Genomic DNA, 25,137 nt, shown 5'->3' with positions numbered 1-25,137 from the left:
CCTCAGCATCACTTGGCAGCGGAGGCAGCGAACAGAACGGTCGCCTGATGGTCGGCTTCCTATTTCATAGGTTTGAATGTTCTGCAGTAATCTTTGTTCGCTTACTCAGTGACTTTTTCTGTTGCCTCTGGTGCCAACCACCCAGTGTAATTGCTATTGTGTGCCCTTGTGTATAATCCCGCATTGCTTTGGTCATGAAAACTGACATTGCTGACCTAAGACGCGAGATCGCTGATCTTAAGCGTGAATTTCGAAAAGAAGTAAGGGAAATGCAGAAAAGCTACGAGGAAATTAAGAAATAATATGAAACCACTAGGAACGGAAATGTGGAAATGCAAAAAAGCTGCGAATTCTTCAACAAAAGCTACGAGGAAATGAAAGAGGAATGGGAAACTCCAAGAAAAGCAAACGCAGCTTTGAAAGTTTCAAGTTCGACGTTTTCATGATAACGGAAACCTGGTATACGAGTGACACAGAAGTGCTGCGCCTTTCGGGCTTCAACACGTTCTTTCTAAACAGGTCCCATCGCGAGCTGGGGGTGTGTTACAGCTCGTGTCTACATAGCTTTCTTGTAGTAAAATGAACGAATTTTCGACAGTTACGACAGATTATGCAGCTTTAACGGTGCAATGTAAAAATGCCATTTTTGTTCTTGTGTACCGCCCCCCCGGATGGAAAACTCAAAAATTGTTTCGCACTTTTAGAAGACCTTCTCAATTTTGTTTTGTCTTCTGGTTTACAAATAGCTATTGGTGGGAACTTTAACATTAATATATTACAGGCAAGCGAACATTCGCGTGATCTAGAGCTTTTTTTTCGGTCATTTCGGCTGCATGAACGTGATCAAAGAACCGACTCGTATGGACCGTCTTTCCCAAATTCTTATTGATGTATTTATAACCAGTGATACAAGTAGCAGTACCATGTCCGGTGTGATTGATGTACATATAGGTGACCATTTACCTATATATATGTTCTCAATGCACACAGAAATACTAAGATGTAAGCAATGCCCCGAATCTTTCGCTTTTCACGATATTAATCAGAATACTTTGACTATTTTTCGTCAGAAAATTCCCTCTATTTGGTGGAACCCTTTACTTCTGTGCACCACTGCAGATGATGCCTATGATACGTGTCTAGAATCATATCAAGATGCATATAAAAAGTATTTTCCTCTTAAGATGGTGAAGAAAAAATAAGAATATAAAGAAACCGTTGATTACAGACGAATGTCTGAAGATGATCCATAAAAAAGATTTATTGTACTATAGGTTTATAAAAACAAAGAACAGGGACGATTTTGTAGCCTTTAAAAAGTACCGAAACTATGTGACAAAGTTCTTACGCTATACTAAAAAAATGTACTTCGAACATGCGTTTTCTGAGGCTTCCTCCCGGCGTGATGTCATGTGGCGGGAATTGAATAAACTTTTGCACCCACTTACGATGACTTTGAATTGACAGTAGATAATAAACCACTCAATGGTCAAGAACTGGCAACCAAGTTTAATCACTATCTAACGAATCTTATGCAATGCTCCCAGAATGAAAGCGCTATGAGCTTCCTAAAGGATTCTAACCCCCACAGAGCCTTCGTTTCTCCGGTAACGCCTCAGGAAATATGGTCGATTTTCTTGTCACTAAAAAATAGCGAGGCCATAGAAATCGATAGGCTTCAGATTCGGCCTATTAAGTTTGTACTGGACCTTCTTGTATCACCGCTTAGCCATATATATAACTTATGCCTTACTACTAGTGTTTTTCCAAAAAAGATACCGCAAGCTAAGGTCACGCTACTGTTTCAATCCGGGGACAAAATCAATTTTTTCAATTGTAGACCGGTTTCTGTACTTCCAGTCATTTTAAAAGGCTAAAAAGTAATCGCGAACCACCTTGTGTCCTTCTGTGACAAACACTCTAATATATCATCAAAACAGTTCGGTTTTCGTAAACATATGTTAACGAATCAACTTTACTAACGCAAAAAGAATTAATAATCCAGGGATTTGAAGAAAAGATGGTAATTTAGTTATATTTATAGACTTTTTCAAATAATTTGATAGAATTAGTCATTTAAAATTGCTTTAAAAATTACAACATTATGGATTCCGGGAGCTTTACTCTTTTGCAATTATATTGAAGTAACCGGCAACAGGTCATAGCAATCAAGGTACACAACCCTTCTTCACGAGAAGCAAGGGCTGGAGTTCCGCAAGGCAGTCTTCTAGGGCCAATCCTGATCAATATTTATATGAATGATGTAGAAATTACTGACATTGCACATTTTATTATTTATGCAGATGATACCAGCATTTTCTTTCAATCGTGTGGTACTACTCAGCTTTTGCATTTAGCAAATATAAACCTCCAAAAGCTTCACAAATGAACTAAAGCAAACTCGTTACAAATAAATACTAAGAAAACTAAAGCGGTGTTATTTTCACCACCTCAAAGATCTGTTGACAGAAACCTCAGTTTGTACATGGGATCTGAAAAGATTTGTATAGTTAGTGAAATAAAAAAACATTAGGCATTGTTTTTAATGAACATTTAAAATGGGATGCCCATGTCGATCACGTCTGCACTAATTTATCTCGAGCGTGTGGGCTGCTTTGTAGGTTACGGCCTGTGGTTACATCAAATATTAAACTTATTCTTTATCATGCTATACTCACAGCTCACATAAATTACTGCAGCCTCGTATGGTTAACCAGTTCCGCAAAAAAAGAATATTAATAAGCTGCATTTATTTCAGAAAAAGGCCATTCGACTTATCGCAACTGTACCATATGACTTTCACACCAACGAACTATTTCTGCAGTATAATTTGCTTCCTGTCCAATGTATCTACAACTTTAATCCTGTAAAAAAGTATAAAAATAGCTTGCAACACAACGGTGCAGCATATCTAAGTCTATGTAGCTTAAGAAAACCGTTGAATGTACCGTACGAAATTAGGGGAAGGAGTACCTAGTTCGTGCCGTTTTCAAGAACGAATTATGTCAATGATAGGTTGCAATCCCGAACTGCCCGCCTTTTAAATAACCTAGCCGAGAGTGGCATAGCCATAAATACAATTTCTAAGTGAGACTTAAAGGAGCCATGAAGAGAAAACAAAGGTTAGTTTTATTCGAAAGATTAGGTGTTTCATAGTACCCCAAGCGCTTTCCCGGAAGCAAATGATGCTTTATTCACTGAGAAATAAGGCAATTTAAGCCAAAATTTTAAAACTCCCGCTAAAATTGCACATTTGGTGACGTGAACAATGGCGTCATACGAGCCGGTCCATGAAACAGATACTTAGTATGTCGACTCAATATAGCACCCACACGCGGGAGTCAGACAGGAACCGAAACTCGTGCCGAAACCGAGACGGCGGCCATTTTAAAAATACTAGTAAAATCAGGTGCACCCGCAGCCCTAGTCATGGAATCGCCTGATCCGGAGAACAAAACTGTCGCCGAGGAGCTAGGGCTTGAATTTAACAACCTCATACCACTTGAACGCTCAATGCTTCTAAGTGCACGAGCGGCAGGAGTTGTGGGATACGCGGTGAACGGGAAAGCGACCAATCCGCGATAGCCACAGCAGACAAACGCCCTGCCGTCGGCACCGCTGCCTCGTCAGCCCCGTCGCGACGGACGAATACAGACTGGTACGTATGTGCCGTATTTTTATTACGGTTAATAATAGTTCAATTTCAGTAGCAGTATCGCTTATGCCAGTTGGCCGGTGTCATGTATGGAAAGCCGTTCGCGCGAGCTCTCTGCTCCGACCAGAAAGATACGAGCGTCAATGCGCTGTGTGTACGCATTTTTCCCCCAAGGTCAGAGTGCTTTGACGGCGATTTGACGAAGTAGGTGACGCGGGCCAGCATGTCCCAGGAGTGAGCTAACGTAAGGGTCCCTGCCGTAATCACTTCATCGGAAATGAAGCGAGCACACTCGTACTTCCTTTAGCTCCCTTTCTCCTCCGTTTGCAAAGTTCATAAAACGTAGCCACTTGCTTCGCCGCGGTTCGTCGTTTGGCAGCACATGAAAGGAGATCTCTTCACCGGCGGGGATGTTGCACTCCCTCGATGATTTGCCCGTACTACATGGGCATTTCAAAACGCAGCAACGAAATTTCATTGTAAAGTACTCGAACAAACTGAAGTTTTCAGTGGTTGTAAACTAGAAACGACCTCGTAACGACAGCAGCAAGCCAACACCAATCGAAACTTGTGCGACGACTGGCACTATCTCGTCGCTTCTTGCTGTTCCTTACTCCCCTCGTTTATATTTTTACCTTTGCTGGTTGGCGATATGACGGCCAACCTCCTGTCAAGGGATTAAGATACCAAGCAAGGTCGCCGCTGTACGTGCTAGAACGGTTCGTTGGCCCCTAAGAGCCTCGAACCCTAAAATTCGCCTGCGCGACGGCGAGATTTCGAGCTCGGCCGGCGGTACTTTTGTACGCATTGGCGCACACGCTTGCGTGTTCGTTCGGAACTTCAACCGTTTCCTCCACCATTCTTTGTCATAAAAAGAATGTGCAGTATGTTTCACGGGCATATAGTTCGCTATGCAAACTGTAAGCCCTGCCTAACATGCGTTTGCTTTTGCCGGCCTCCGCCAATCGCAGAGCATTCTCGAGTGACATCATAGGTTCTGTTGCGGAAAATGAGCTGGTAGGTCGCATGGTCATTTCCTTTTTTCCTAATTATGTAGCTTATTTGAGCGAAGTTTGCGTTATAAGTGGTGTCGTTATGGTTCTAACGAGGCAACCTTTCGAATGAACCAACCTGTCTTTTATCTTCATGGCTCCTTTAAGGAAACGTTTACTGCTGAACATAGAACATTTTTAACTGACAAGTTTGTCTCAAATAAGCGTTGTCTCTCGTGGCAACCTTGGTTTAGCCAAAATTACTTGTAATATTTTTCAAGCACTTTATTGGCATTGTCTTCATTCCCTGCAAACTTTAGCATCTAAAAAGTACCGTACAGTATTTTTTGCCAATATTGTGTGTATTTATGTATGTGGATACTTCTGCAGTGCAGATTTTGATGAGTGCATGCATACCTGTATATAACATGACTTTTTCTTCAAGTTTTGTCTTTTGCTTTTTTCGTGTTTACACAGGTTTCGTACATATCCAATATTTCTCTTTTTATGTACCTGTGTACCCTGTTTTGTTTTGTAACCTTTATATGTATGTAGTACCTATGAGTGCCTATATGCGTGTATGTATATCATTTAAGAAGTATGTTTTACAAACTGTGAGCTATAGTGCGTTTAATGCTTTTGTTTAAGTTTGTATGTAATATCTACATTTATTTTCTTTGGATTATTTCCTGTGCGTATGCTTTAAACTCCTGTTTCTCCTGCCACGCCAACCGTAAGGTGCTAACACCTCGTCAAGCTGCAGTTTTGCAGCTTTTTGTGTTTGTCCTCGCATTTCTATGTACGAAATGCTCAATAAAGTTGAAGTTGAAGTTGAAATTAGTTAGGTGAGTGAATGAGCTAATGTGAATTATTGGGACTGGTGTGTTGATTAATTTTGATTAAAAGAATTAGCGGGTCGGTAAAGGCGGATTCGACGGTCGGACCAAACATGATATCTTTGGGGTCCTTGGTATTTGGAAATTTTGCAGCGTTCTCCTTCTCGACCAATCAGGAAATTTTGTCACGCACAAAGTAGCCGCAAGGTTATGTGAAGACCGCCTGAATACTATAAAAGGTCTTTCTTTATGCCCGTATTGCGCTGTTATGTTGTTGCTATATTAAAATTGACATCTCGGACTAAAGTTAATAACTAATTGCCCAATGCATATTGTATATTCATAAAAGAGTTTTCGAAACGTGTGTATATATGAGGGAAGACAGTTGGAAAGAAACTAAACTGCAAGAAAAAAAGGGAGGGACGATCAACCTGTTTAATGCAAGAGCCGCCCGATAGCATTCTTCAGTACCTTCTCTTTGTGTTACCATTCTGCAGCCTCCCACAGGTGTAGCATCTCAACCGCCGAACACAGCCCCCTCTAAGCTGAGGAAGCGGCGATAGCATGTGCGCTTAGCCAAAGCTGCGTCAAAACTCTCATAACAGACCCTTAGCAGGCGTGGCCCAACTTTGCCAACGGTCGATTGCATGTTACACTTCCGATGATCAATCAGAGACCACCCACGAGACCAGTCACGATTGTATGGGCGCCAGCTCATACTGGCATCCAAGGCAAACAAGATCACCAACCTCGTGGTTCGAGATTTGGCTCGCTTAGCCGGCGCTGATGAAGCCCAGCCCGAGTGCATGCATCTTGTAGTCACAGACCAAGAAGTTACTCAGCACTCTGGCCTCTTTCATACAACGTACTCCTCCCCGCACAAATCGCTACCGATTAACCAGGAAACATTACTCCGCACCCTGTGGGCATACACCTTCCACACAACGCCAGACTTCACCTCTTTGACGGGACCCAACTATCTCCATTGCGTTGCTTCTGTGGAGAGCCTGGGAACCTCATACACATCGTAGGCGGCTGCGACTAGTGTGCCGTAGGTCCATCCAAGCTTCACATTTCCATAGAGAATTGGGAGAGAGCCATGGCCAGCTGCGGCCTGAAAGATCAGTTGTTCTTGATGGAAACGGCTGTCGATTCGGCCCTTTCGAATGCGGAGGCCTCTCTTTTAAACATTGCCTCGATTGAATTAAACTTCATTTTCTCTCTCTCTCTCTCTTTCTCTCTCTCTCTACAAGTGATCATTACTGCTGCTTGTGACTTCACTTGGCTATCATCTTTCCTAGAGCCCAATCGCTGTCACCAGTCGCTGAAGGGCCATTAGCACGTTCCTATCTCCAGTGGTTCCCTATCCAATGTCGTCCTATACCCGCCGTCCAATGAGTCTTTAGAGCCATTCTTTCTTTCTAACAGCTCTGTTAGCAGATAAAATATGACTAGTAGGAAATTTAGCTAAATGCCACCAGCCACGCTTGGCAGTCGGCGCCACATACTCGTCACACTACCATAGAAAACATTTTGCGGGTACAGTTAAAGGAGCTCTTCTACACATTAGATAAACTCGGTGTGGTGGCTCAGTGGCTAAGGCGTAGCGCTTATGAGCACACAGACGCGGTTTAGATTCCCGGTCGCGGCGGCCGCTTTTGTGATGGAAGCGAAAAGCGAAAACGTCCGTGTGTCCGAAATTTCGTCGCACGTAAAGATCCCCAGGTGGTCAAAATTAATCTGGAGCCCTCCACTATGGCGCGCCTTGTCGTCGGCGTTGCGACAGAGCGTTAAACCCAACAGTAAATAAATAAATAAATAAATAAATAAATATAACTACGTAAATAAAAAAAATAAATAAAAAAGCAGTAAATAAATAAATAAACACTGTCGAAAACGCTTTCAATCTTCTTCGCATCTGGAAGTACTGCGAAAACTATAGCTATTGCCAGCACAGAGCATTGCTCGTCGCTGCGGATACACCTTCCGTTTCTGCTTCGCTTTTGTGGCTTTTTTTAGATGGCTATCAAATGCGTTCTATTCTGCAACTTAAGGAAAGCCGGCAAACAGCCGCTACACCACTGTAATGACGTCATTCAGCGGTCGAAGAACATGAAGACCGGGAAGGAGAGAAAAATATTTTGGGCAAGTTTCTATGTTATCTGACGAGGAGAGAACAGTAATTTTTGGCTGAGGCACATTGCGACCACATAGTATAATGCGCTGGTTGACTACTTTCTGCAAGCACTAAAGATTTAAACAAAAGTTGAAAAAGGTGTTGCAGGGTCGCTTTAGTTTGGCGAAGACAAAATATTTGGTAAAAGAAATCTTCATTATGAATTTGTTGTTATGCCGATTTGATAAGGAAACAAAAAATGAGCACAAAAAATTTACAGAAAAAAACACGCCTGCTTTTGTTTTCTTCGAACCCGTTTAAAGCCGTTTGAACCGGTTCGAACGGGTTCGAACCGGTTTGAACCGGAAAGAAATGGTGCTCTGGAACTGAACCCGAACCGAACCCGAATGGCTTAAACCCGAACCCGAACCGAACCCGAAAAAAGTCCGGTTGGAAACCCTGGATGATGTGAGTTCAGGAAAAACATCTAAAGGAATGTAACAGCTTAATATTTGTAAGAACACAGATACATTTGTACGTACACAATTAATTATACACACATACACAGAAATGAACATATCTACAGAATTTAATAACATGTATTTTAGCCTGCTAATACAAGCGTTCTCAAATACATGGCCACATAAACATACACCTTTATTCGTAAGGTCCAGAATTTCGTACGGTGAAAGGAATATGACAACTTTTGAGTGGTTAAGTGTAGAACGCAGCAAGCGCCTAAGTGAGTTAGGAGAACCGGAAGTTTTAACCGTTAACGCCCGTTGTTCCACTGCTTATTTGCAGCAAATTCAAATGTAACTGAAGTTAGCAAACTGAATCCTATGATCGCTTCTGACAACAAAAAGCCGTGGCGACGGGTGAAGAAATGGAGCAGTGAATACGGTTAGGTCCCTAGGGAATCTACTTTGTTGACTTGCCAGAGTTCTCGGCCGGGGGCATCCGGTAAAGCAGATGTTTGCATTACAGTGCGACACCACGCACCCCGAGCACCCACTTTCAACCACGCATGGCAGCGCTGTGATCAGGGAAAAGAGAGTCCGGGTGGTTAATCCGACGCCGAGGGCTCGGGCCTTTAAGGCAACATGGCGAAGAAAACACAGCACTTTGGCTTCCGCCTATTGTAGACGACACCTCCGGTCTGACCCCCCCGAGGGAATCAGCAGTAGCATTTTTCTGACCTCCCCTTCACCTTTCCGTTCCTCTCTTCTTTCTAACAAGGTTCCTGTCGTCCCGTTCTTTTTAAGTTTCTTTTTTTCTGGCGGCTAGATTTAACCTTGTGTTGCGGACCACCCTGAGTCCAGCCAAATAAGTTTATAGTTATGGTGTACTGCTGGCGTGGGCAAGACTTGCTCGTGAGTTCATGTCCGGTCATCTTGTTAGGCTGCATGGTGGGCAACTGGCCCAATGGCCGAAGAGATTTTTTAGTTTATGGTTTTTTTCTCCGCAAGTGATTCCTCTCGTAAAAGAGAGGGCACTAATAAACCGTCAAGTTTATCGGAAAAATGTGTGTAATTCTTTCGGTTTCATGTAGTGCAAAACAATGAAACTAAAAAAACTCACCATTTGTTGTTCCAGAGATTCTGACATCCACCATATGCGAAGGTTACAAAGTCAAGAAAATAGTTAATGTAGGCCACCTACTTGAATTGCTCTACAAACAACAGAGTGACAAACTTCCAGAAATAAAGGGTTCTGGTGACAATACTATTTTGTCACGGTATAAACAAAACTAATAGCGGAATGGTTTATTTACACAGGCGAACTTGTGCCCACAAGCGAGCTTCGAACTTATAGCCTTGGCCGAACTCTCGGGCACCTCTTCCTTCGCTTGGACTCCCCGCTAGATGGCTGACCGACGCGGGCCGGCTTCACAACGGCTCCGTCAAAGACCGCCGAAAAGACCCAACAACGGCCTCCACGGCGACGAAACTATCACCGGTCGACAACGCCTCGTCAGCGCGTCCCTCGGATACCAAGCATACGCCAGGCAAGCCACTATTTTTCATCTGACAAGGTCAAGAAATTTCGAAGCGGCGACCACCACGCTAACCCTAAATGGAGGGTTAGCTGTGCTTACGTGTTGCCTCCCTCGGCCAGCTCTCCACGTCGCTCGAGATTGCCAGCAACAAAGCCGCCGCTGCTACCGGCACAACGAACAAGTACCTGCGGTCACCTCCCTACCCTTCTTCACGTGCTGTTCGTTCACCGCTCGCTCCGAAGACGACCACACATCGGCGCATGCTGACAAGCCTTCCTCACGCCTCGAGACTGCTGGCTCCAATTCATCTCCATGGCTACAAAACTTGTGCCTGACGAAGACGGCTGGATGAAAGTCCTTGGAAAAGGGCAGGTGCGGGCCAATAAAACAACCTTGATCCTACGACCCCAAGAAGGCTTCACTTTAGCCAATTTTCGGCCAGCTGCACTTACGATAGCCATTTGCAAGGCGGCGAACCCACTCCCATCAGAGGCAAATGCTACGTACATCACCATACACCAGCACCAGAACATCGCTGTTATCAAGACCCTGCCAAAAACTGCCGCGGCGAAGATCACCCGCACAAGCAGCATCTACATTGCAAACCAAGCCAGGAAAACCAACTTGATGGCCAACCTTTGTGCCCCGGGGACCGACATCATCAACGCCCGGATAATGGGAAGATCGGAAACAGCCATCATAACATTCCGAGGAACATACATCCCACCCTACGTCGTGTTCTACATGGCCAAGAACAGAAGCAAGCCCCATAAACCAAAAGCGCAATACTGTGACACGTGTTACTGGAAAGGACACCGTGCGGACGTGTGCCCACAGGCTGGCTCCCACAAGTGCAAGAAATGCTGCAAGCTCCTCGATGAACCTGACCAGCAGCATAAGTGCCACATGAACTGTGTCAAGTCTCACGGTGAGCATCCACCGGATTACAAAGATGGCCCCGCCAGGCGAGAAGCAGATGCTCAAACAACAAAGGCTGCTTACCTCAATAGAATCAAGCTTAGGTAGAACCAGCAAGAACAACTAACACAAAAGAAAGTTCAAGTGCAGGACCCCAAGACCCACGAGCAGCAACCAAAAGGCCAGCCGCTGCAAAGAACTATGCGAGCCGAGTCAGTCGGCCGAACCAACGAGACGCGAGGCCAGAAAGGAGCAACAGCTGCAACTCAACCCCAGGAACGCGACGGGCTCGGAGCCTCAGCGCAGGACGTCCAAACACAGAGGTGAGTCGGCCAGCCTTTCTCCCCTTCACCCCCACTCGTCACACAGACAAGCACACACACCGAAACGAACACAAGCCGATATGGCAGTCCCAGTACTACAAGCAGGCACTTGTGCGGGAAAAAACGATTCCATCAATAGCAGAGTCGTTGGCAATAAAAGAACAAGCGCTCACGCCAATTGAGATTACTGCCATGCCGGCAGCCACAAATCCGGCTGCATTTCCTACCCTAGAAGAGACCGCAGAGCCCTTAGCAAATACTGCACAGGCGCCTATGCAGATCGCAGACACGTCAACGCCACCTATCGCAAGCGCCGCGCCTCAGTCTCAACAAGCGGAGGAACCCCACGCAAAACAATCCCGTAGTGAGGTCTGCACAATGGAAGACCGTCTCGCGCAGCTAACCAAGCAACTCCTGGAATTTCAACAATCCTTTGCAACCCAAGAGCAAGACAGAAACGACCGCCTAACCAAGCTAGAGCAACTCACCATCACGATGGGAGAAACTTTGGGCAAATTGCAACAAACGCTCGAAGTCATGCAGGTTCGCATAGCCAGACTCGAGACTAACTCCACGCTCGAAAGCTCAATGATAAGCCGCTTCACATCAAAACAACAACGCCTACACCCTTACAGTCCCAACGCAAAAAAAAGGTTAGCAGCAATGGGAACAACAACTAACCATAGTATGCGCACGCCAACCAACCAAACAAACCAGGAAGTACTGATTTGGCAATGGAATTGCAGGAGTTTCAGGAGCAAGAGAGGTCTCCTTACAAGATACATAGAAGCAATGCAACGAAAACCAGACATAATATTATTACAGGAGACAATGAGTTTACCAAAGATAGCAGGGTATAATACATACGAGCCGCAAACAACCCAAGGGAAGGTAGCGAGCGTTGCAACCCTGGTCAGCAAAGCCCTAACTGCGCAGGAAATTACCGAATACAAAGAAAAGCACTTCAGTACCATTACAATCAAAGTAGTTCCGCAGCCAATGCGCGCGGGCCGGGCAAAAAGGGGTGTGAACTGTACGTAGCGAATGTGTACAGCCCACCGAGAGCCTACAACGCGGACTTCAAACAAATTTAGTAGACACTATGCATAAGGGGGCCGTCAGCATTATAGCTGGGGATTTTAATGCGCAACACCCCGCATGGGGTGCAAGAAAACTACCGCCAAGGGAAGAAAACTGAAAACGCTGATCAGCAACTCCGGGTATACGATCCTTAACAATGCCAACGATTTCACCAGGGAAGGCAACTCAGTCGAACTCAGTCGAACGAACCCAGACTTGACGCTGTACAAGGGAGCCTACAAGTGTACCTGGACGAACACACGGGAAACACTAACTAGTGATCACTTCATAATAGGGACCCACTTAAGTATTTGAGTACTCAAGAAAATGAGAAAGTCCATCCGTCTCACAAATTGGCACAAATTTAGGCAAAGTGAGGATCAAGAAACACCCCTTGAGGATCTCGATCAGTGGGTAGAGCAACTGCAAGTGCGAATGGACAAAAATTCCACAGAAGTCCAAGCCAACGAACAGTACCCCGATGTAGACGCCCATCTTCTAGATATATGAGAAGCGCGGCATGGACTTGTTAATAGGTGGAAAAAACAAAAACTCAATAAAAGACTCAAGCTCAGGATTTCCCGTTTCTCCAAAGAAGCGCAGGATTGTGCAGAGGCGCTTACACGTACCAACTGGCATAACCTCTGCGAGAAGGTCAACGGCAACCTCAGCGCCAAACGTACGTGGTCACTTTTACGCAGCCTAAGGACATTTTACGCAATCTAAGGACATAACCCGCCTGCTACACAAACAAAACAAAAATCCGGTGCAGACACGGTAGGAACTAGCCAGCATATACCTGCCTCCCAAAGATGACCCGGAATATCGAGACTATGCAGGAGACGCAAACGATCTTCAATACTTGAATGGCCCTATTACCATAGAGGAAATACAGGCTGCCCTGGAGTTCACGAAACTCAACACGATACCGGGCCCGGACGGAATACAGTACAAGCTCACCAAAAATCTCTCGGATGAGGACTATGCCCGCCTTGCAGCTTTCACGAATCAAGCCTGGGAACAAGGCGAGATACCAATGGCATGGAAGACGGCTCGGATCATACTTATGCCTAAACCAGGAAAAAAACTAGATCTCGACAATTTCCTTCTCCGCGTTTCCTTCTGGAATCGCGACGCAGGTAACGTCGTATAGACGCGACAGAACCTTATAATGCCCTCAGTAACGCCGCGGTAGGTTCTGTGAAAGGCCGCGACGGCGAACGGATGTGCATACCCATACGAGATCACTGGGTCGGTAGTCCACATCGCGACGTCCGGTATTGTACAGTCGGGTGTGTGGATTCTAAAGCGGGCCAGCTGGCGAGCCTCTTCAGCTCTCTGCGCCGTGTTTTCGATATTGTCGTTCGTTATTGCACCGTTGTCAACAGGGAACATTGCGTCTAGCGTCGGAGTGACCTCGCAACCGTACACGAGTTCAAACGGAGTGAAGCGTGTAGTTTTCCGCACAGCCGTATTTTAAGCAAAGGTGGCGTAGGGAAGAATTTCATCCCAGGTCTTGTGGTGAAGGTCAATGTACATAGACAGCATATCTGGCAATGTTCGGTTTAGTCGCTCCATCAAGCCATTTGTTTGGGGATGGTATGTGGTACTTTTCCGATGAGCGCTCTGGGTCAACCGGAGGACGTCCTGCACTATGCGGTGAATGCTGTGCCGTGGTCTGTTATAACAGCAGGTGTGCCATGTCGAAGAACGATGTTGTAGAGAAAACATTTGCCGGATCCAGCGGATGTAGTACTCCTGCGGGTTTGAAGGTTGGTGCCTTGCGTCGCTTCTAGTCACGGCAGGTCCTCACATACTGCTGCACTGATGTTAGTATTTGGGGCCAGTAGTATTTCTGGTGGATTCTTGCAAACGTGCGGCAGACTCCTAGGTGCCGAGCGGTTGGTTCATCATAGCAGGCCTGTAAAAATCCAGTTAGGAATGCTGACGGAATGACGAGGAGAAGCTTCTCCTTGCTATGGCCGTGATTCCTTTTGTACAGTACGTCGTCCACTAGGCAGTGAGAACTTAGTCCCCGAAGAAAGGCACGTAGAGCCGTTGTAACCTTTCTCTGAAATAACTCAATGAGTAGTCGCAATTCTGCGTCGGCCAATTGATGTGCGGCCATCTCCGCAGTATGAACGGCTCCGATGAACGTAAATTCCTCGTCGGCGTCGGACGTTCCGGCGAGAAGCGGTGCTCGGAAAAAGCAGTCAGTGTCACAGTGTTTCCTACCCGATTAGTACACGACCGTGATGTCGTATTTTTGTAGCCGTAAGCACCATCAAGCAAGCCGCCTTGATGGTCCTTTGAGGTTTGCGAGCCAGCAGAGGGAATGGTGGTCGCTAACAGCATGGAACAGCCTACCGTACACGTACAGGCGGAACTTGCTGATAGCCCACACTACTGCTAGGCATTCTTTCTCTGTCGCGGAATACTTACTTTCCGCTTTGGAAAGAGCGCGGCTAGTGTATGCTATCACTTTCTCTACACCATTCTGCCACTGTACAAGGATGACACCAATGCCAACGTTGCTGGCGTCTGTACGAATTTCGGTGTGCGAGGCGTCGTCGAAGGGAGCCATCACGGGTGCAATTTGCAAGCGCTCATGGAGGGCGTCAAACGCTTTCTGATGTTTTTCACTCAATTCGAAGCCTACGCTATCTTTCCTAAGTCGCGTGAGGGGCTCTGCTATGTGAGAAAAACCTTCCACAAAGCGTCTGTAGTATGCGCAAAGTCCTAAGAAGCGTATGACAGCCTTCTGATCAGTTGGTCGAAGAAACGATACTACAGCAGTCGTTTTTAGAGGTCTGGTAGAACGCCATTAGCACTCACATCATGGCCCAGAAATTTAAGCTCTTGAAAACGCAGGTGACATTTCTCTAGCTTGATAGTTAAGTGCGCTGCACGAATGGCTTCCAGGACATTCCTCAGGCGGGACAAATGCTCTGCGAACATGCTAGAAAACACAACCATGTCACCCAAACACACGAGGCACGTCTGCCATTTCAGTTCAGCCAGAACAGTGTCCATCATGCCCTGGAACGTAGCCTGAGGAAAGCATTGGCCGAAGGGAAGGAACTTGAATTCGTACAGGCCCTTCGGTGTTACGAACGCCATCTTGTCGCGATATTGCTCGTCGACTTCGATTTGCCAATAGCCAGATTCCTGGTACAATGCAGAAAAGAATTTAGCATCACGCAGGCGGTCTAATGTGGCATCAAATATTGCCAGGGGATAGACGTCTCGCTTTGTAACACTGTTTAATCTGTGGTAATCAACACAGAAATGGAGGGTGTTGTCTTTTTTCCTTACTAGCACGACAAGTGAGGCCCATGTGCTTGTCGACGGTAGGATAGCATCATCTGCAGCATCTCTTCCACTTGCGTCTTGATTGCCTCCCGCTCCTTAGGCGACACCCTGTACGGGTGCTGCCGCACAGGCATGGTGGACTCGTATGTAATTATTGGGTGCTTCGCGACAGGCGTTAGCTGTCGGCGACTTCGTCAGCTGTTGGCGACTCATGCGAAGTTATCCCCACTGTGGTTAAAGGGTCACTGCGGTGACTTCCTCGATGAATCCAACGGTGGTACCTTTCGCGAGGTGGCGACGGTCATTGGTGAAGTTGGTAAGCAACACGGGTGTGCACCCATTCTGAAGGTTTACAAAACTTTGTGCTATACAGATACCCTTGTCCAATAGCAGCCGGATATACCCTTTGGCTATACCTTCGTAGTCAACGAATGCGTCACTCTAACGTCGACAAGTACGCTTGTGCGGGCGGGAAGCGTTACGTTGTCGCCGACATTGCGAAGGGTCGTGTCATGTCGGTCGGTGATGGTTCCCGCTATAGCTTTGTTTGTGGAGAAGGTGATTGGAGACTTCGCTAATTCAATAACGGCCGCATACGAGTTGGGAAAGTCTATGCCAAGTATCAAATCCCTCAAACAATCGGGAGGTACTTCAAAGGTGTCGATGTACGTGAAGCCGCGGATCTCGACCCGCGAAGTGCATATACCGGCAGGTGTAATTAGATGACCCCCAGCTGTGCGAATTTGTAGGCCTGTCCAGGGGTGATAACGTTCTTTTGTGAAATCGCCAGAGCCTTGCTAATAACGGAGTAATCTTCACCCGTGTCGACCAACGCAGTCGTCATAAAGTCGTCGTTTAGTACAAGTAGGTCGTCGGAAGCCGGTTGGGTGTTGGAGATTTAGTTGTCACTGGGCGTCTCGTCGTTGCAGTCCGGTCACTCCCGTCGTCGTCGTCGCAATGGGGGATCTACTAGCGACTCGTCTTCAGCGGCCTCACCTCCAGGGGTCGCTGACTTAAGTTTTCCCGGCTTTCAGGGCTGCGCGATAGCGGTTAGTGGAGTTTGGCGCGAAGCGATGACTCAAGGGGCGGCGTCGGTTCGGGGACGGAGAACGGGACAGAGAGCGTCGGTGGTAGAAAATGTCGTGACGTTCGGCGAGGTATATTGCAATCTCAGGCATACGTTCTCCGTTTCGTGGACGCCGCGCATTGAGTGCGAACCCACCCAAACCGGCCTCGCGATATGGGCATGCGCGATACCCATGACCAGCCTACCCGCAGTGGAAACTAAGCGGTGTGCGGTCGGGGGTGCGCCAGACATCACTTTTCTTGGAGTTTCTCTCTTCTGAGTACAGCATGGCGGGACGTGGCGCGGTGGGACGCGGCATGAAGTTTACGGCAGTTGCTTAAGGATCGACAGTGGCGATAGTGGGCGGAGAACAGTAGTGGCACTGACGCAGGGTCTCTGCATACGTAGATCTGGGAAGCGCTGGCCTTGAACACTCGTCAGCTGGTTAGAGAACCCGCACAGCCCTCCTGACTGCGTCCCTATTGAGCTAAGTAACTGACACAGTTGGACGAGGCACCTCAGCATGAAGCCCTGCCTGCAGCTCCTCCCTGACTATCCTCCTGACCAGTTCACAAAGGCCATCGATGTTGCCTTCCAGCGCTTTCAGAACGTTCGTACCAAACACGGCAGATTCCCGGCGGCTGTACTGCAGTCCCCTTTGTTGAAGAGCCCTCTCTATCGCGATGGCATCTTCAACAAATCCGGGGACTGTTTTTGGAGGACCCCTTATAATTCCGGCGAAGATCTCTTGCTTCACGCCGTGCATAAAATGCCGCAACTACTTGTCCTCGGGCATGGATGGATCAGCCCGCCGAAATAAGCTGACCATGTCTTGAACTTACATGGCAACGCTCTCATTCGGACGTTGGTTCCTTGCCTGCAGCGCAATCTCAGCCTTTTCTTTGCCGTCCATGCTCACATAGGTAGCGAGTAGCCGCTGGCAAAAAGCCTCCCAGGAGGTCATTGCAGCTTCGTTGTTCTGAAACCAGGTACGCGAGGATGCTTCTAGAGCTTTGTAGGCATTGTGAAGCTTACGCTGCTCATTCAAACCGTTGAATCTGTCGACGCGCTCAAAGTGGTCCTGCCAGTTCTCCGCATCTTCTAAAGGTTGGCCATAAAAAGACTTCGGCACCCGTTGCTGCTGGACAACAAAACCAGCTGTCATAGGAGTCTCAGGCGGGACTGGTGCGCTGTGGTCCCGTCCGTCATCCTGGCTCTGCGATGTGGAAGCAGCCCGTACTCCACCGGCAGACCAAGTGGGCGCGGCTGGTCCTCTCGTGCACAGGCGTGATTGGGGTGTAATGGAGCTTACTCGAAGCCCTTCATGCAGCGGGTATCATGTACCCAGCACCTAAACCACTTCTGGCACGGTATAAACAAAACTACTAGCGGAATGGTTTATTTACACAGGCGAACTTGTGCCCACAAGCGAGCTGCGAACATCTAGCCTTTGCCGATTGTTGTTGTTGTTGTTGATCCTGATAATTATTGGCGCATACCCAATTAGGGGATCGACCAATCAACAAAGGATGGTAACAATGAATGGAATTCTTATGAAATCACGATACGCCTAGGAAAGATAATTTAGATCAGTTGGATTTGAAAAAAAACTGGAAAATCAAATCGAGGATGACCAATCTCAACCATAAAAAGAATTGTTTGGAATTTTTAATGTAGCGCAGGAGAGCAGCGCGTACATCCCGGAGGCAGAACCCCGTTTCGGATGCCCCGAACGATAGTATAGCCGGCCCTGTTAGGGATATCCCCAAACTGTAAAGTGGCACCTCCAGAAACTGACGTCTCAGTCGGAAAAAACGCCGGCATGTCAACAGGTAGTGTTCGACAGACTCGCCTTCGTTGCAATAGCTGCACAGAGCTGTTGGCGCCAGGCAAGACCTGTGCAAGTACCTATTTAACTGGGGTACTCGACAACGTCAGGCTGTAATAACCACCTCTAAGTTGCGTGAAGGGCACCATTCGGGTTTCGATGAGAATTTAAGGTGAATAAAATCACCTAATGACAGAAAAACCGATTCTTGCTGTTCGCGGAGTTTCAGCATCCTACGGTACCTAGCCGCTGTTAATTAAGGTGTCGGCTCTACGACGTCTACTACAGGACAAGAAAGAGCTCTCCTTGCTAGAGAGTCGGCTGCCTCGTTGACGTGATCCCACCATGACCAGGAACCCAAAGAAGGTTAATTTCAGTGAAGTGAGGTGGCAGGAGTGACCGAAACGTCCGTAGAAGAGAAGTGTCTTTAGGGGAAGAAAGGGCTAAGCATACACAAAAAGAATCGGAAATTATGATTGGAGATGTAATTGTACATCCAGATTTCGTAGCGCCAGGTCAATTGCCAGGAATTCGGCGAAGAATATCGGGATAAAATCAACCAGTCGAACCGAAAAGGTCCAGTTAAGAGAAAGGAAAAATATTCTTATACCAGATTTTTCTTCTCGTTGAGAGGCATCTGTATATATTTTTACATCTGGCTGCATCCACGCCAAATAGCCTTCGAGAAGACGATTGAGCAGTCCGGCTGGTAAAAGTTTAGCATTTCTGGGGAAAATGTTCTGGAAATTGATAGAAAGTAGAAAACTCCTTCAGTATATGGAATAACCTGGTTTATTGCTAAACCCAACTGAGAAAGGAGGCTCTGTACCAAAGTGCTTCGTGGACATAAGGATCTGGGCCATTGGTGCACCATAAACGCACCTGGTTCTGCAATAAATATAAACTGAAGCAAAATGGAGATTTGGAATGCTTCAACGATTTCCCGCGTGATTCCAAATCGCCGAGAGAGGGGATAAGTGCGTCAGCAAGCCATCGCTCACCTTAACTGCGAAAGAGATGCTGTATTTGAAAGGATGAAGCACTACCCAGAGTGGTGTGATTAGTTCGGGCGCGGCGAAAAAATGCTTACGCTGTTTGCATATCTTGTGGTTGTTTTTTATATCTGTTTGTATAGCGTATATATTTGCGTTTGCAATAAACATGCTCAGTTGTTGTCAGCGCGTGTGTGTGTCTTCTCCCTCGTCCTTCGTTTTTCCGCGCTGTTTTGCTTCAGTTCATAATGAACCAACTGGCCCCACTTCAGACATTATTACAAGTTGGTTAAAAAAACATGATGTTGGGCAATTTGGAGCGAGCCCTTTATTGACAAACAAGAACGTTTCTTATCTTGCGTGATTCGGTGCTTGTCCACTGTCGATGCCGCCACGCTGTCAGCATGGGGATGCGGTGCTCCTCTTGGCGCTTGGCAAAGAACAGGTCCAGTTCTTCCTCATGGCGGTGTTTCATTCGTGGAGGCGGGCATTGACGAGTCGGCGTTCAGCTTTAGTGATGATATTTATGCCTTCTGGCGTCGACAAGGGCCGTTTCAGCCGCATGCTCTGAGGGACCACTTCCCTTTCTTTGCAGGGGCGATTGAAATCAAGATGAATTTTGAAGACGGAGATGCCTCCCTTGATGCGTATGTAGCGCTTGACGAGCTGTATGGTGTCGTTACCAAAGCCTTGGCTGATCGACTTGAAGGTGTACATATTGATAGACTTCTGTCTAGTTGCGAAGTTACTGAACTGAGATTTCTTTAGGCTCTTATCAATACATAGACAAAACCTGAACTTTCCAAGATGGTTTGAATTCTTCTCCAGGGGTGACTGGGGACCTTCTGCAGCTGTGACCTATAGTTTTTCACTTTTGCTGTCCTCGCACAAAGCCCTTCGCACGGCACGTAATGCGTGTGTGTACAACAAAAGGAGAGAGCCAAGCGAGCGATTAACATTCCTAGGGATGCTTTCGATATGCCACAATTCAAGGAAAAGCCACTTCCTCCAGTTCGTTTCTCTTTCGAGGATGGCCGTTCCGGAGAAGTCAATTTTGTGGTCGGCCACTGAACAGTGTTGGGCGACTGCGCTGCGTTCTCTTTTCTCTTTCCGTAGGTCATTTTTGTGTGGCCTAATTCTCTCCGGTAGGTTTTTGGTTTCACCAATGTACTAGGCGTTGCACTCAGCGCAAAGAATGCGGTAAACGACCCCGTGTGCTTTCTGTATTGTCGGCCAATATTTGGGGTGGGGCATTTGGCGGCCTATTGTTGTCGAAGGCTAGTGGGCGATGCTCACTCCTACGCCTCTGAAAATGCGGGCCTAGGCCTCGCTTGTTCGTGGGAGATACGGTACTGACACTCGTTTGAGGGGCCGACGGTTGGTATCCTCGGAGTGTTTGTCCCCCTGTTCTGCTCTTCGCAGCGGGATACGGAGTGAATGAACTTTTTCGCGTAGCCATTTTTTTGGAGGTCCGCAAAATAACCGCACACTTCTTTTTTCGTTCAGATTCAGACGGGTAAATTGCATCGGCTCTCTTCAATAAGAGGAGACAACAGAGGCTTTGTCGTTAGCGGGGTGGGCCGAAATAAAATGAAGCTAGCGGCCGCTGTGCGTTGACTTCTTGTGAACGGAGAACACCAGGCTCTTGCCCCCTCTTGTCATTTGAGTTTCAAGAAAGGAAATAGAGCCGTCTCGGTCACATTCAACCATGAACTCGATGGTGGGGTGCCCAGAATTTACGTGTTTTTCCAGGCTAGCCACTGCGGAGGTCTTCACTGTGCAGAAACAGTCGTCTACATAACGAAGAAAACGTTTAGGTTGTGGAAGGAAGGAGCACAAACCCTTCCCTTCCACATGTTCCATCGTAAAGCTAGCCAATAATACAGAGATGGCGGCCGCCTTTGCGGATCCGGTTTCTTGTTTGAAATTTTACCCATTGGGCGAAAAATATCTGCGGGCCAAGCACAACTCCAGTAGGCGGCAAGCCTACTCCCTGCAGGCGAGCAATGGCGGTGCCCCAGCCTTGCCGATGACCGCAAATTGATCCACGTCGACGGATTCGCTCCGCCAAATCACAGCGAAGTAGCAGACTTGGGCTGGAAGCGGGGACAGCATCGGGACTACATAAGGAACCTTCAACGCACCTCCAGTGGTGCTTGACACCACATACAACATGTACTCACGGCTGCTTGTAACCCCGGTGCTCCTCCTCGCCTGGACACACCGCCCATCCAACGCCATCGAAAGACCAGCGACAAATAACGACACCCTTGCTGGCGAGCAATGGAGCTGCCACTGCCCTGCCGATAACCTCGAATTCCTGCACTTCCAAGGATTCGCTCAGCCTAATATCTGCGATGTTCTGTATTTCAGGTGGCATCCGCGGAAAGCATCGGTACTACATAAGGAGCCTTCAAAGCACCTACCACAAGGGGTCTACAACTCACCGAACATGTACTCACGGCTGCTTGTAACCAAGGTGCTCCTTCTTGCCTGGACGCAACACCCATCGAACGCCATCGACATTCCAGCGACAACTCACTACACTCTGGCCGGCAAGCAATGGAGCTGCCCCAGCCTTGTCGATGACTGCGAATTCCTGCACTTCGACGGATTTGCTCTGCCAAATCTCGGAGAAGAGTCCAACTTCGGCTGGCAACCGGGGTTAGCATCGGTGCTACTTAAGGAGCCCTCAACGCACCTACAAGAATGGCTCGACACCGCATCAAACATGTAGTCACGGCTGCTTGCAACCCAGGTGCTCCTCCTTGGCTGGACACACCGCCCATCCAACGCCATCGAGAGACCAGCGAAAACTGAGACACCCCTGCCGGCGAGCAATTGCACTGGCCCAGTCCTGTCGATGGCTCCGAATTCTTGCACCGCAGCGGGGCAGGACTCCGAAAACTGCAGAGGTGGCTCAGAGGTACAGCACTCGCCTCGTATGCGGAAGGTACTGGGTTCGAATCCTGGTGCCTCCGGGCACCCACCCGTTTCTTTATTGGGTACAGGCGTCCCTGGTCGTGTGAGGGCCCTTGAAAGGGGAATCCACGTCTACAAAGCTGCCTCTACCCTATCGAGGGGCCCCTGACCCTTGTCCATCTGGCGGGGCCCCCGGCCATCATGCCGCGTTGCGCCATTGCCGGGGGTTAAAGTCTTGCATTATGTCCCGCCACAGGCGGCTGCGAGTTGACCGTCCATCGTGGCTGCGGAAGGCACCATGTGAATTCGTGTTCCTTGGTGGCGAAGGGCACCTACCGGTAAAAAAGGTACAAGCGACTCCCCGGCCTGGCGCTCGGCCCTTGTGTGGGACTACAACGCTTGGTAGTTCACCCGGCTTGCACGGGAAACCGCCCCAATTGAAAGGGGCGGCTGCAAAAACGCAGAACGTTTTTTTACCTGCACATTGACGGATTTGCTCTGCCAAATCTCGACGAAGTGGCCGACTTCTGCTGGCAACCGGGGTCAGCATCTGTGCTACCTAAGGAGCCCTCAACGCACCTACAAGTGGGGCTCGACAACAAATCGAACATGTACTCATGGCTGCTTGAAACCCAACTGCTTCTTCTTGCCTGGACACACCGCCCATCCAACGCCACCGACAGTCCAGCAACAACTTATGAGACCCCTGCCGGCAAGCAATGAAGCTGCCCCAGCCTTACCCATGACCGCGAATTGCTCCACTTCGACGAATTCGCTCCGCCAAATCTCGGCGAAGTTGCCGACTTCGGTTGCCAACTGGGCACAGCAAGGGTACTACATAAGGAACCTTCAACGCACTTACCAGGGGGCTCGAACCGCCCATCAAAAGCCATCGACAAACCAGCGACAGCTAAGGACACCCCTGCCGGCGAGCAATGGCCCTGCCCCAGCCTTGCCAATCACCGCGAATACCTGCACTTCGGCGGATTCGCTCCGCTAAATATCGCCGATGTTGCGTACTTTCCCTGGCAACCGGGGAAATCATCGGTACTACAAAAGGAGCCTTCAACGCTCAGATAACAAAAGCTCGACACCGCATACAACATGTACTCACAGCTGCTTGTAACCGCTGGTGCTCCTCCTTGCCTGCACACACCGCCAATCGAAAGCCATCGACAAACCAGCAACAACTGAGGACGCCCCTGACGGCGAGCAATGGCACTACACCAGCCCTGCTGATGACCACGAAATCTTGCACTTGGACGGATTAGCTCCGTCAAATCTCGGCGAAGTTGCTGCCTTCGGATAGCAACTAGGGACCGCATTGTTACTTCATAAGGAGCCTTCAACGCACTGAACAGGGGGGCTCGAATCACATCGAACATGTACTGTTTGTAACCTAGGTGGCCCTTTTTGCCTGAGCACACCACCCATTCTACCCCATCGACAGTGCAGCGAAAACTAGGACACCCGTGCCAGCAAGCAATGGAGCTGCCCCAGCTCTGCCGATGACCAAGAATTCCTGCACTTCGATCGATTTGCTCCGGAAAAATCTCGGCAATGATGCGGACTTCGTCTGGCAACCGGGTACAGCACCGGTACTACATAAGGAGCCTTCAACGGACCAGCCATGCTGCTCGAAGCCCATTCAACATCTACTCACGGCTGCTTGTAACCCAGATGCACCTGCTTGCCTGGACACATCGCCCATCCAATGCCACCGACCGACCAGCGAACCAGAGGAAACTCCTGATGGTGAGCAATGGCGCTGCCCCAGCCCTCACGATGACTGCGAATTTTTGCACTTGGACGGGTTCGCTCAGCGAAATCTCGGCGATGTTGAGAACTTCAGCTGGCAACAAGGTTCAGCATCGGTGCTACTTAAGGAGCCCACAAAGCACCTACAAATAAGGCTCGACACCGCATCGAACATGTACTCATGGCTGCTTGTAACCCAGGTGCTCCTGCTTGCCTGCAAACACCGCCCATCCAACGCCATCGACAGGCCAGCGACAACTGAAAACAGCCCTGCTCGCGAGCAATGGTGGTGCCCCAGCCTTGCCAGTGACCGCACATTGCTCCACTTCGATGAATTCCGTCCACCAAATTTCGGCGAAGTTGCCGACTTCGGCTGGAAACAGGGGACCACATCGGTACTACATAAGGAGCCTTCAATGCACCTCCCAATGGTGCTTGACCCCGCATAAAACATGTACTCGTGGCTGCTTATAACCCAGATGGTCCGTCTTGCCTGGACACATCGTTTATCCAACACCACCGACAGTGCAGCGACAACTCATGACACCCCTGCCGGCAAGCAATGGGGCTCCTCCAGCCTTGCCGATAACCGCGAATTCGTGCACTTCGAAGAAATTGCTCTGCTAAATCTCGATCGAACTTGTACCCACGGCTGGCTTGTAAACCAGGTACTCCTGCTTGCCTGAACACCCCGCCCATCCAACTCTATTGACAGACCAGTGACTACTGAAGACACCCCTGCCGGCGAGCAATGGCGGTTGCCGAGCATGGTCGATGACCGCGAATTGATCATTTTCGAACAATTCGCTCTGCTAAATCTCGGCGATGTTTCGGAATTTGTCTGGCAAATGGGGACAGCATGGGTACTACATAAGGAGCATTCAAAGCACCGACTAGTGGGGCTCGAACCAAATCGAACATGTACTCACGGCTGCTTGTAAACCCGATGCTCGTCCTTGCCTGAACACACTGCCCAGGCAATGCCATCGACAGACCAGTGACAACAGAGGACACTCCTGCCAGCGAGCAATGGTGCTGCGCCAGCCTTGCCGATGACCGCGAATTCCTGCACTCCGAGGACTCGCTCCGCGAAATTTCGGCGATGTTGTGGCCTTGGGTAGGAAATCTAGCCTTCAATGAACTTACCAATGGGCTCGAACAGCATCCCACTTGTACCCACGGATGCTTGTAACCCAGGTGCTCCTGCTTGCCTGGACACACCAACCATCCAACGCCATCGACGTACCAGCGACAAATGAGGACACCCCTGCCGTGGAGCAATGGTGCTGCCCCAGTCCGGCCGATGACCGCTCCACGAAATCTCGGGGATGTGGTGGACC

Source organism: Haemaphysalis longicornis, unplaced genomic scaffold (genome assembly GCF_048455015.1).
Source record: "Haemaphysalis longicornis isolate Haplotype H1 unplaced genomic scaffold, Haemaphysalis longicornis Haplotype H1 scaffold_11, whole genome shotgun sequence".
NCBI classification, from domain to species: Eukaryota; Metazoa; Arthropoda; class Arachnida; order Ixodida; family Ixodidae; genus Haemaphysalis; species Haemaphysalis longicornis.
The sequence above is the reverse complement of the archived record's forward strand: the minus strand, read 5'-3'. Positions refer to the sequence as shown.